General features: G+C 39.0%; 1 protein-coding gene across 2 annotated transcripts in view; it reads right to left on the reverse strand.

The window, feature by feature from the left end:
• Positions 1–13,082, reverse strand: part of LOC149179196 (methionine--tRNA ligase, cytoplasmic-like) — a 231,167-nt gene that overhangs the window by 201,727 nt on the left and 16,358 nt on the right. The window lies entirely within an intron of this gene.

A 13,082-nucleotide genomic window follows, 5' to 3' on the forward strand; every position in this document is an offset into this window, starting at 1 on the left:
ATCAAAATATGTTTTAGCAATAAGAGTTCAATAAAAGCATAGCCATATAATCATGCCAATACAATAAAATTAGTCATGTTGTAAAACTTGTGGAAAACTTGTAATTCTTCACAGGTTTCGATGAATCATTCCCAGGATGAGCAAGACCTGCCTGAAACTTGTAAGTTGCCAACTGGACAAAACTTGACAAGCTCAGCTGAAACTCAACTTCAAAGCCCAGGTAAAAGAGAACACATTATGAAACCCTAAATCCATATAACCCGAAAATAAGTCTCATTTCACTTCCATTTGTTCATTTCATACTTAGCAAAGTGGTTTTTCAGATGTTCTCTGGAGAGGGTTCCTTCAGGCTGAAACATTTTTGAGTAGACTCAGTTATTCTTGGTTAGAGATCTATCGGAGAGCATGCATATTTGCCAACTGGAGATTGAATACAAGGTGGAGAGCTATGCAATCTCCATTTTGGATCTTTCACTTCCATTGCATTCCGTTCTGGAGACAGTAATTGGATTTTCAGCCATCTTGTTTTGTTAAAATTGGCAACTAGGGCCAAATTCCACTTTGGACAGCTCTTTTGGAGAATATAATTGTGGCATTGAATTCCTCTTTTCAAGAGGATCAAAACCGACCTAAAGATCACCAAATTTGGTTAAGGAGAAATCTGCTTTTGATTTTATACCCACTCATATGCAAATGTCAAGGTCAGCCTCTCCTCCATAGAGCCCAAACGACATGTCTCTAGAACCACTCCAATTCCTATATATAGAGGTGCTTCCAACCTCATTTGAGCACCACACACACATGTTCTTCTCTCTGAAATGGCCACAGACGGAAGGTATCTCCAGAGAAGGATGAAGGGCTTGTTTGGTGTCATGACAGGGCTGTTTGATGGGCAGAGTCCCTTGAGAAGAAGGCCGAGCCTGTTAAGGTCAAGTCTGGGCACATTCGTGGACTGGTTCTGGGCTTATATATCTTTTATTGCAGGTCCCAGTTGTATCTAAGGTTGACCGCAGGCATAAGGAACAGCTGAAGTGTGTGGATGTAATTTTATAATGAGACATACCCTCTTCTAAGTGGGCCGCACTTACTGGAGCTCTTCTCAAGCTGGCCGCAGGCCTTACCATGCTGATTAATAGGCCGAGAGGGTATGCATCTACCCAGGTGTGCCGCAGCCCTAATTCTGTGAAGACTGGCAGACATGGAGGCCTATTTGAGGGCTGAATTAAGTGCAGTATTGTTCCAGAGGGAGGTCAGCTTATCATGAAGAGAGGCCGCAGCAGTATAAGGGTGTTTTGGATATGTTTGTGAGGGCTATTGCAGTATGTCACATACCCTAACCAGGAGCTGCCATCATCAACAGTAATCTCCAGCAATTGCTTGAGCAGAGATGATGTGATTAGATAATTTTGGATGCTTGTTGGATAGATTGAACAGCTTACAGTAGCTTCTTAATGAATTGCAAGTAACCCTAACCAGTCATAGTCTCCTCAGCTGTATGACATCAGGAACATCTTGACTGCTCCAGAATTACACTTGTGATTGGACCATATACTTATCTAAGGGTTGTGATTCTGGATCTACAAATTGGCAAGTCAATTTTGAATTATTGTACTCTCTCCCTCTCTCTCTGCTGAACATTTGATTATAATAAGAAGAATTGATCAAGGGTTTTCCCCATCTTGGGGTTTTTCCCTGGCTTGTGCCATATTCTTGTGTTCTCTTCTCTTGGCTTGTCTTCAGCACTTTTCATTTATGTTCTTTCTTCAGTTACTGTCTTATGTGATTGCTAATGGAAGTGAAATTGATCGATAATTGGGCTAATAAGGATCACTGAAGTAACTGTCCTAAGCAAAGAACATGTTAACCTAAAATTAACATGGTGAGCTCAGGAGAGGACAAGCCCAAGTAAGAAGAGAAAATGCAATCACTTAGAAGTTTGGTTGACAAGTCTCCATGATTTCCTTGTTTTTGAAAATCTAGAGAATTCTAGTGAAGCCTTCAGCTGTAATGCCGAGGTTAGGGGCTTTGTTTTAAGTATCCTACACGACCGAGTCAAGGGTTCCTATTCCTGGAGAAAATATGAGCTAGCAGGCCGAATTCAGTGATAGATGGAACAAGGCAAGGCATGGAGGAGTAGCCACAGTCTTGGTCCTGTGTTTTCTCTGAAAATCAGAACTCTGGAAAGAAGGACAAAATGAAGAAATTTCGATCTGTAAATGTTAAGGTTAGTTTTGAAAATAATTTCCACGGAGTTGACGAATAGCACTTGAATCAGTGCTCAAAATGCCAAATTCTTCCAGCATATGCCTGTGGACCTTTCTCAAAATTTTGATGACATAATCTTGATCTGAGATATATCAAGGAAATTTGATTTTCATCATCCTTAGATCTGTGATTCAAAAGTGTGGACATTTTTCATGGCCAGTGAAGAGATATATTTACATATATATAGACTTTTTTCATCCATCTCTAAGGGCCGACTTTTGTGAGCAAATCTGAACATTCAGCATTTATTGATTGACCCTATCATCAAAAAATTATATATACTGTCCTTTTTTTGTTATTCTCCAGAAATCGATCATGCATATTTCAAAGGTACATTCAGGCTGTTGAGGTTGTTGATGCTGACCACCAGTTGAAGCTCGTCCAGGAATTGGATGGACATGTTATGCACTGTGTGCGAGATCAAATTGGGAACCATGTTATCCAGAAGTGTATTGAATGTATTTCCCAGGATAAAATACATTTCATTATCTCAGCATTTTTTTATTTGGCCAAGTTGTGGCATTGTCCTCCCATCCATATGGCTGTTGTGTCATTCAGAGAGTGTTGGAGCACTGCAAAGAGGGCAAGATACAGAGTATTATGATGGATGAGATCTTGCAATCTGTGTGCACTCTGGCACAAGACCAATATGGAATTATGTGATACAACATGTCCATGAGCATGGTAAATCACATAAGCATGCTGTTATAATTTAGAAACTAGCTGGACAAATAGTTCAGATGAGTCAACAAAAGTTTGCTTCAAATGTTATAGAAAAGTGTTTACAATTCGGAGGTCCAACTGAGCGACAGATTCTGATCAGTGAGATGCTGGGCTCAACAGATGAAAACAAAACTCTGCAGGTGTTAATGCTATTAAAGTGGATGCAGCTACAGGGTTTGATTTTACTTCTGATCAATGTTTTGTCAGTAAAGAATATTATATGAGCAAAAGGTATGATTCGAACTGCTAAAAGGGTAAGTGTGTTGGTAAGGCTGAAATCTCTGTTATAGCTGCTACATAGCCAAGTATTTGCTCTTGCTACTATAACAAAGAGACGTTATATGATAATGTTGCTGAGCAGTGTTGAGGTTTGTTCTTAAAGAAAAAAAAGGGGCTGGCTTGAACTGTGTAACAATAGAAAAGTTTTGCTTGGATAAGGATGTTACCTGTTGAGTACAAAGGACAGAAGTTGTTGACCTTGAAGCCCTGTAGATGGAACATTCAAAGCACTGTGTGATGAACACCGTGTCTTTGATCCCAGACTACAGCAAATGTTCTCAGATTTTCATTGACATATCCTTTGTAAACAACTCTCAAACTCTCTGCTGCTTTTGATCCAAAATTTGAAGCAGTCTACATCAGTAGCTCCTATCAGAAGATGAATAGATCTATGATATCCCTTTCTGTTGAGAGCTCATAAATGGCATCTTGAAGCAAGCCTTTGCAGCAGCCCTTAGAATATGTATTGAAGGAGGAAACAGAGAGGACCCTGATTCTGGTGGGGTAATTGGGCACTCCATGTAAAGTCTAAATTTTATAAAAAATAGTAATATACAGATGCCTGGATGATTTGGACCTCCGCGTCATTGAATGGTAGCTGTCATGATGCAACTGGTTAATTAATGGCAGGATTTCTTCACTTCAGTTGAAAAAGGACCATAATGATTACATTCTCTCTGATTTGCAATTGCTGTTCGATAAAACCTTATCTTCAAGATACTGATCAGCTGATGCAAGGCTTCAGAGGGAGCTATAGAATCCCTGGCAGTATGACTTGATGACTCTTCTTGCCCAATGTTTATTGAAGAAGGCAAGTCACGGCCGCTGATTATGATTATGATTCATGATTTCTGCACATGGACCTAAGAGTCTACAGCAGGAAAAGGGCAGGTTACAGGTGGCTTGATTATGTTTTGGCAAGATCACTTTCCCTATATTCAGAGGGAGTTATGGGTGAGCCATGTTGATTGGATTGTAAAGATGCATCTATCGATGATATCTGATTGATTATCCTCTCGTTACCAATGTAAGAGGAAGTTGAATTTTAAATTCAAGATGGAAGACCTAGCCTTGATGCATTATTCCCCGCACTTAAAGGTCTAACGAGATGGAGAAGCTGCTGGTCTGCGCATATATATCTTGTAGAATCCCTGGTGTTCTTGATAAACACCCTATCAGTGATATGCCTTGCTATGAAGACTCTAAGTCAATCTGTGAATGAGTCTCATATATTGGATAGCTGTTTATTGAGATATCTTTGTGATTCTATTATCTATAATCTGAGGTGCACTGCTGGAAAATAATATTCCTTGAACATTCTGATGCTGGTTCAAAAGAGCACTATTATTGCTATTGAGGCTGAATGTATATAGCGGCTAGTATGGAGCCGGTTGGTTGAGGAAGCTCTTCTATGAGCCATTTGAGCACATGCTGATAACAACCATTGTATATTCTTGAGTAGGATTCATTTCTCAGAAAATCCATGTTCCACGACAGCTCTAAATATTGGGCACTGCTTTATTTTGATATGGTACATTGAAAAGCTACCAAGCTCCATCACTGTAGGTTGGATGGTCGATCACTGACATAACCTCTTGGTAAGATTATCTTTCTTCAGAGAAAGGTTGGAAGTCGTTGAAGGACCCTCCCATGAGGTTCACACTTGAGTTGGACATTGAGCTCTGGGAGCTCCTGGGGGCTTGGGGTACTTCTTAGAGCTATGAGTGACCATAGGGTGAGTGGTTCACCTTTCCCTATATGTGCGCTATATACAGGATGAGTGGTTCACCTTCCCCTGTGATACCCCATGATGGTTAACATGTGTGTAGGGTGAGTGGTTCACCTTCCCCTACGCTTGATGACACCTGTGTGTAGGGAGAGTGGTTCACTTTCCGCTACGATTGATGATATATGCATAGGATGAGTGGTTCACCTTCTCCTATGGCATATGAGCAGGATGAGTGGTTCACCTTCTCTTGCAGATACCCCAGTGAGCGATGCATTGCATATAGGCATCTATTGGTTGTCGCATGTGGACATGTCGATGGGACGTGGTTCATCCTTTCTCCACATGTAGGATGCTCGTTCCCTACGATTGATGGTTGACATGCCGGTGGGGCATGGTTCATCCTTTCCCCACGTGTAGGATCCTTCCTACGGTTGATGGTTAGCATGCATGTAGGACATGGTTCAACCTTTCCCTACTCTTGGTGGTTTGCATGCGTGTAGGATGTGGTTTATCCTTTCCCTACACGTGGTTGACACATGTGTTTGTAGGATGTGGTTTCCCCTTTCCCTACGTGTGGTTGTGGCATGTCTTTGTAGGATGTGGTTTCCCGTTTCCCTACGTGTGGTTGTGACATGTGTTTGTAGGATGTGATTTCTCCTTTCCCTATGTGTTGTTGTGAGCAGGATGTGATATATTCTTTCCGTACTTGTGTTCCTGCATCATCCTACCCATGTAGATTGGGACACATGGGAAGTACCTCTCATCTGGCCAACGAGTTGGAAAAAGTGGAAAGGGAGCATAGCACTATCAATGGATGCATCGTGTATTGTCGTACTCTCTATGTCTAGGATGTTGATGTTCAACAAACTTGATCACTTGAGATCAAGTCTGACTTCAGTTCTTCACATGGTTATGTGGACTGATTTTTGTCAATGAACACTGGTAAGGTCTTGTGACTCACTCTCAATCGATTCTTCTTCATTATCTATATCAGTGTTCAAAAGAGTTGAGACGAGATATAGAGATGATTCATGGCGCCATGATGATCAGTGACAATGGCTGATGGTTTGGCAGGTGGAATTCTCCCTAGTTCAGAGGGAGTGTTAAAATTGGCAACTAGGGCAAAATTCCACTTTGGACAACTCCTTTGGGGAAGATAATTGTGGCATTGAATTCCTCTTTTCAAGAGGATCAAAATCGACCTAAAGATCATCAAATTTGGTGAAGGAGAAATGTGTTTTTGATTTTATACCCACTCATATGCAAATGTCAAGGTCGGCCTCTCCTCCATAGAGCCCAAACGACATGTCGCTAGAACCACTCTAATTCCTATATATAGAGGTGCTTCCAACCTCATTTGAGCACCACACACACATGTTCTTCTTTCTGAAATGACCGCAGAAGGAAGGTATCTCCAGCGAAGGATGAAGGGCTTGTTTGGTGTCATGACAGGGTTGTTTGATGGGCCGAGTCCCTAGAGAAGAAGGCCGAGCCTCTTAAGGTCAAGTCTGGGCACATTCATGGACTGTTCTGGGCTTATATATCTTTTATTGCAGGTCCGAGTTGTATCCAAGGTTGACCGCAGGCATAAGGAAGAGTTGAAATGTGTGGGTGTAATTTTATAATCAGACATACCTTCTTCTAAGTGAGCCGCTCTTACTGGAGCTCTTCCCAAGCTGGCCGCAGGCCTTATCATGCTGATTAATAGGCCTAGAGAGTATGCACTACCCAGGTGAGCCACAACCCTCATTCTGTGAAGACTGGCAGACGTGGAGACCTATTTGAGGGTTGAATTAAGTGCATTATTGTTCCAGAGGGAGGTCAGCTTATCATGAAGAGAGGCCGCAACAGTATAAGGGTGTTTTGTATATGTCTGTGATGGCTATTGCACTATGTCACATATCCTAACCAGGAGTTGTCATCATCAACAGTAATCTCCAGCAATTGCTTGAGCAGAGAAGATGTGATTAGATAATTCTGGATGCTAGTTGGATAGATTGAACAGCTTACAGTAGCTTCTTAATAAATTGCAACTAACCCTAACCAGTCATAGTTTCCTTAGTTGTATGACACCAAGAACATCTTGACTGCTCCAGAATTACACTTGTGATTGGACCATATACTTACCTAAGGATCATGATTCTGGATCTACAAATTGGTAAGTCAATTCTGACTTTGAATAATTGTACTCTCTCCATTTCTCTCTGTTGAACATTTGATTATAATAATAAGAAGAATTGATAAAGGGTTTTCCCCATCTTGGGGTTTTTCCCTGGCTTGTGCCATATTCTTGTGTTCTCTTCTCTTGGCTTGTCTTCAGCACTTTTCATTTACGTTCTTTCTTCAGTTACTGTCTTATGTGATTGCTAATGGAAATGAAATTGATCGATAACTGGGCTAATAAGGATCACTGAAGTAACTGTCCTAAGCAAAGAACATGTTAGCCTAAAATTAACATGTTTTCTGAGTTTTCATTTGCATTTGTAATCTCAAGACTTAGCCTACAATCTATTTTTTCTTTATCTTAAATCTCAATTATCCATGGCTCCATAGGCTAAAAGGCAGCTTGATCAAGCAAAGGAACATGCCATCCAAATTGAGCCATATGATGACAAGTTGATGAAGGGAAAATATTCTAACCTACATATGAATGGGGGAATAAATAAGTTGAAACACTAACTAGCACAAATCCTGGGTAAAGATGTCATAGTTTGTGATCATTTCCCTGAAAAATTTACAGACAAAATGAAAGTTGATTTGGAAACCGTCACAAAAGAAAAACCAAAGAAAGCTAGGTTGAAGTTTAAAATTGCCAGAGGTGGTAGAAGATCAGAAATGCCACCTTCCAGTAGTGGCTCACTAAATAGGGAAATTGTTGCAAGTGCAACCATAACCTCTCATTTTTTCATTACTCACACAACCCCGGAAGATGAACCACCCATGGAGAGTTTTAATGAAATAAAGAAAAAAGAGGCAAATGTTGCAGAGGGGTTTTCGGTACTACGGTACCACCTCCCATTTAACCTTGCAAGCTCTCCTTATTTTCAACTCATGGTAGATGCTATTGAAACAGTTGGCCCCAAATGCAAAGCGCCCTCTTATAATGCAATCAAGGGAAAATAGTTAGATGAGGAGCTAGAGTTTGTCAACGAAAAGTTGGAAGACCTTAAAAATTCAAAAGAGGATATCGGTTGCACCATTATGCCAATCATCGGATGGACAGCGACAAGGAATAGAACAATCATAAAAAGGTTTGTGGCATACGTTAAAAGAACCATGTTCATGAAATCCATTGATTCATCATCAAATGTCAAGGATGCAAAACTGTTAAATTCACTATTGGCAGAGATTGTTGAAGATGTTGGGGTAAAACATGTCCAAGTAGTCATGAACAACATTGCAAATTATGTGGTAAATGGAAGACTACTATGTAAGAAATATCCCACCACTTTTTAGACCCCGTGTGTTGTTCATTATGTCAATTTGAGTTCCCAATATATTGGGTGTAGGAAATTGTAAATGAATGCAAAAAATTACCAAGTACATATATGACCATGTTTGGGTGTTGAGCCTTATGAAAGAATTCACAGATGGCAAATTATTCACCCAGCTGTCACATGATTTGCAAAAAAAAATCTTTCACTGCAAAGTCTTTTGACCAAATACTTGGCATTGAGACAGTTGTTTGTTACTAAGAAATGGTTAGAATGGAAAGACAGCACAAAATTGGATGCAGTAGTTGTTTCAAAGTTATTGCCATCACAGAAAAACCTTTTCTATATTGCCATCACAGAAATAAAGCACCTAGTCCAACTAAAGTATGACCGAAGTGAGGAAGCTGCCTGAATGTATCATTAGGATCTCAGAATCATGAAAAAGGCTGACATACTACAAAGAACAGATTGAAGTCCAAATTGCTAAGCTGATCCAAGTCTGGTCTAAAAATTTTGAGCACTAAAAACATTCATTTGGAGACTATGAAAGGAATTTGAAGTTTGTTCTATAGGAACTCAAGTCCAAGGTACCAGTTCAAGGAATTCAAGTAAGAGGTATGTAAACACAAGGTAAGTATGCTCATGAGTTCTTAGATTTTCAATATATCTAAATGGTTCATATAATCCTTGTTGATATCTAGTCTAGGCTAAAGAGTGTACTCTCAAGACAACATAATAGAACCTCAATCCTCTCCCTCTAAGATTTACAAAGTAATCTAGGATTCCAAGCAAAAGTCCTTGATTGAAACAAGGAATAATTTTTCATAGGATTCCATCCTCCATGTTTTCGTAGGAGATCTAACTTGAGAAATGAAGTCATGGTCTTGGTATCACATGTTTTGCTTGAAAGCATGCACTACAGGTATAGAGGATCATGGCTTACACTTCAAGAAATATCTTCAAGGTTTGTCAAGAATCATCTCTAGGGATGTCTATATATCTTATAAAATTCTCTTTATCTTATTTTTGTAATTTGCAATACATTACTAACATCTTTATGACTATCTATCTTGAATCATAACGATTCTTGTTTTGAGTGATTCATCACTTGATAAATCTACCCCTCTTCATATTCTTAATTGATTTTATAGAACCCTAGACAAGCTCTCTGGAAAACCCTAACCTAAGGGTATGTTGACAATGTGTGAAACCCTAGCTTGCTTAAGGTTATGAAATGCTATTTGAATTTTTTTGTTGATGATGACATGTTTGGGATTTCGGTATGATCGTGAAATCCTAACTTGTTAGGACTAACTAATGATTGTTTGAGATCCCAAACCCTTGAAATAGTAGGATTTGCTTTGCTTGATAAGCAAAAAACCCTCGTTATGTATTTAGAGTCCTAGGATTGAAACCCTAGGTATATATCCATTTGGTTGAAACCCTAGCATGTTCTAGGTCAGTATATGTCTAACATAGTAATATTGCCTAACATATGATGTGCTTATGATATGTGGATGAATTCCTAGATATATGTGCTGACCTAAGTATTAATGGCCATGAGTCCTAGGGTTTGGAAACAAGCCCTAGTCAAAGTTTGATGGTCTAGGATGATGTTTTGAAAATCTAGGGTTTAGCAATTAAAGCCTAGTAATAGTTAAATTCTCTAGTATGTATAACTGTTTGGAATTTATGAATCTGTATAGTGATTTTTGAGAATTTGAAGATGGAAATTTAGGGTTTACATCAAACCCTAGTAGATGCTTGCCATGATGTCGATTAAGCTATGATAGGTTTTGATCGTTGAAGCTCATGTATGAATCTAGGATATGTATGAAACCTCAGTGAGGAGTCAAACATATGAATTCTAAAAGTTGTTAGATTCATTGATTTGATTTGTTTCTAGGGTTAGTTATATGAAAGAACTTCTCATTGAAAGAATATTGGAACCCTAGAATAATGAGTTTGAAATCTTGATGAGCTATGAATGTGATTTAAGGTTTGTAACTAACCCTGGGCAAGAAGTTGAAGTATTGAAGTATAGTCTCTTGTTGATTATGTTTAGTCTAAATGTTTTCGTTGTTATAAGATTTTGATATGGCTAACTTCATGCTTCTATAATTTTGGTTGTACTTGCTATCTAAGTTGTGCAGGTACATCATCTTCAAATTGGTGACCATGATCGTAAGTAAAGTTGATGTGATAAGCATGATATATGAATGACTATGATAAGAAGGATGGAAACCATGAAAGATTCTCTGATGTTGTAAAGAAAAAGTAAAACTCCCTAAGTTAAGAGGGAGCCTGAATGAAATCTTCCAAGGATAAGAGGATGGTTGAGAATATTCTTTGTACAGGAATGATTAGATCCTCTCTGTTTAAGAGGGAGTGACAAATATAATTCTCTACTTCATGTGTCATGCACTAGAAGGCCATGTGTAGGAGAAGGAAATTAAAGAATGCATTTTGAGGTGTTGCTGAAAGAAGGAAAGCAAGATCCGGCCGAAGAATATGTTGTTGCATATGAAGTAGGAAAGAAAAGTGTATGATTGAGGAAACTTCTGTCAAAGATTCGGTTGGTAGTCCTAACATGGAAAGTTGAGAAGCAACATCAAGTGGTCTGGACCCCAGAGGTTTGTAATTGATTATGTACATGTGAAAGCATATTATTAATTAGGGTTGTGTTTGTACAGGTGAATCTCTCGAAGGTTTTGATAGCATGTTAGTTACCAATCAGTTTGATTGGGAGAGATTGGTTATCCTTGATCTGCTGGATCAAGGGGTGTTGAGGCTTTGTGAGTGAAACATTGCCTGGGAGGACATTTGCCCGGCACTTTGTGTTGATGTTTAGGTCCCGAAGTTGGAAGGGTGGCGTTGGTCACTGAGCTCTGACACGCACCTAGATCTCTGGGTTGATGGTTAGCAAATAAACCTGATGGTACCTAGAGAGGCTGAAAGCTTGAGTCCAGCTTATTCCCACCCGGATAGATTGCCTTGGTCAATAATCTAGTCCGCGGCATTGTGGTGCCTAAATTGTTGAAAGACCAATGGATAGATTGCCCTAGTCAGGAATCTAGTCCATGGCATTGCAGTGCCTAAACTTCTTCATAGATGATGAGGTTTGAGATCTTCCATGTACCTCCTTGGTTATATGTAAATATGAACTCTTGGAAGGTTTGGTCTTCGGTCAAGGTCTTGGAAGTCTTTATTGAACTGATTCTATAAGAAGAGATATTTTGGTTTTCCCCTTGTGGGGTTTCGCCCTGGCTTGGAGCCTATTTCTGGTGTTCTTGTGTTTGCTTTATGATCTTCTTATTGGCATTTGTCTTGATGATGAACATAACTAAATAATGATGATAATGTCCTAATATAAATCACCAGAAAATGTCAAGAATTAAAGAGAAATCAAGTTAATAAATACTCTAACTCTCTGCCTTAGATTTCTCAACGAAGGTAGGGTGCACGCACCTCTCACACCCCACGCACCTGGGATGGGGGGACGTCTAGGGAAACATTTCCCCACATCCCCCTTTTGGGAAAATGTAGGGAGATGCAAGGGGGGGTGTTTCCCCAGTGGGGGGATGCAACTCCCTAAAAAGGGTGCTTTTGGGCGTCCCCCTTAGAAAGGGCTAGGAATCCCACCTTAATTTTGCTTGAAAACAATTATTTATGAGTGGGGAAGCTTAATACTCAACCCTAGGGCCCTGGTAATACTATATAATTAATGGTAGTGTTAAATTCTTAAAGTAAAATTTCATCCTTTTACTTAATTTTTTAACATTACCATGAAATGACTCAAGATGTTTGAGAGTGGTTCCAACCTCATCAGACTTCGTATGGAGAAATTAGAATTTCATATCCCATTCAAAATTCAGCAGACTTAATAGTAGAATTTCAGAATTGGGGAGATTGCAATGTTTCCATTGGATTTTATCAAGTATGAGGGCCTAGAACTAAATTTAATCAAGAGCACCAAGCCCAAAATCACCCCTTTTGATGTCCCCCTCAATTTTGTCTAATAACCCTTGAAATTTAAAAATAAAAATAAAATAAAAAAGAAAAAACTGAAAAGAAAAATACATAACAAATATCAAAACCTAAACTAATTTGCAAACCCTAAGTCACTCATTCGACTTACCAATTAATTATTGAGTTTTGAGTCTTGACTCTAGATATGGATGACCTTCGACTGATTCTTCGACTCGTCACTCTTTACTATTTTTGAGTTTGAGTTATATCAATTTACTATTCTAGTCTTCAGACTTCAATGTCCACTATCTACTATACCCTATTTTGCTAAGTACTAATTCGATTCTAGAATGATGAATTTAAATTTTAAATCAATTTAGAATCTAGAATGATGAATTTAACTTTTAAATCAATGTAGATTCTAGAATGATGAATCATTATTGAATATGAATTTGAACATATATATATATATATATATATCCTACCAACCCCCTGTCCCCCCTAAATTTCCCTAAAAACTGCCAATGGGATACATGTATGCGAGTCTAGAATTCAGAAGAATCCCAAGGTGATGTTAGGTGTGATATTTTTGAATCCCAAGTTGATGTTTGGTGTGATATTTTTGAATCCCAAGGTGATGTTAGGCATGATACTTTGGCCAGCTCATTTGATGGAGATGATGA

This window comes from Pinus tabuliformis, chromosome 4_1, assembly GCF_031772625.1.
Source record: "Pinus tabuliformis cultivar Carrire ecotype Pingquan chromosome 4_1, CPIR1, whole genome shotgun sequence".
Taxonomy (NCBI): Eukaryota; Viridiplantae; Streptophyta; class Pinopsida; order Pinales; family Pinaceae; genus Pinus; species Pinus tabuliformis.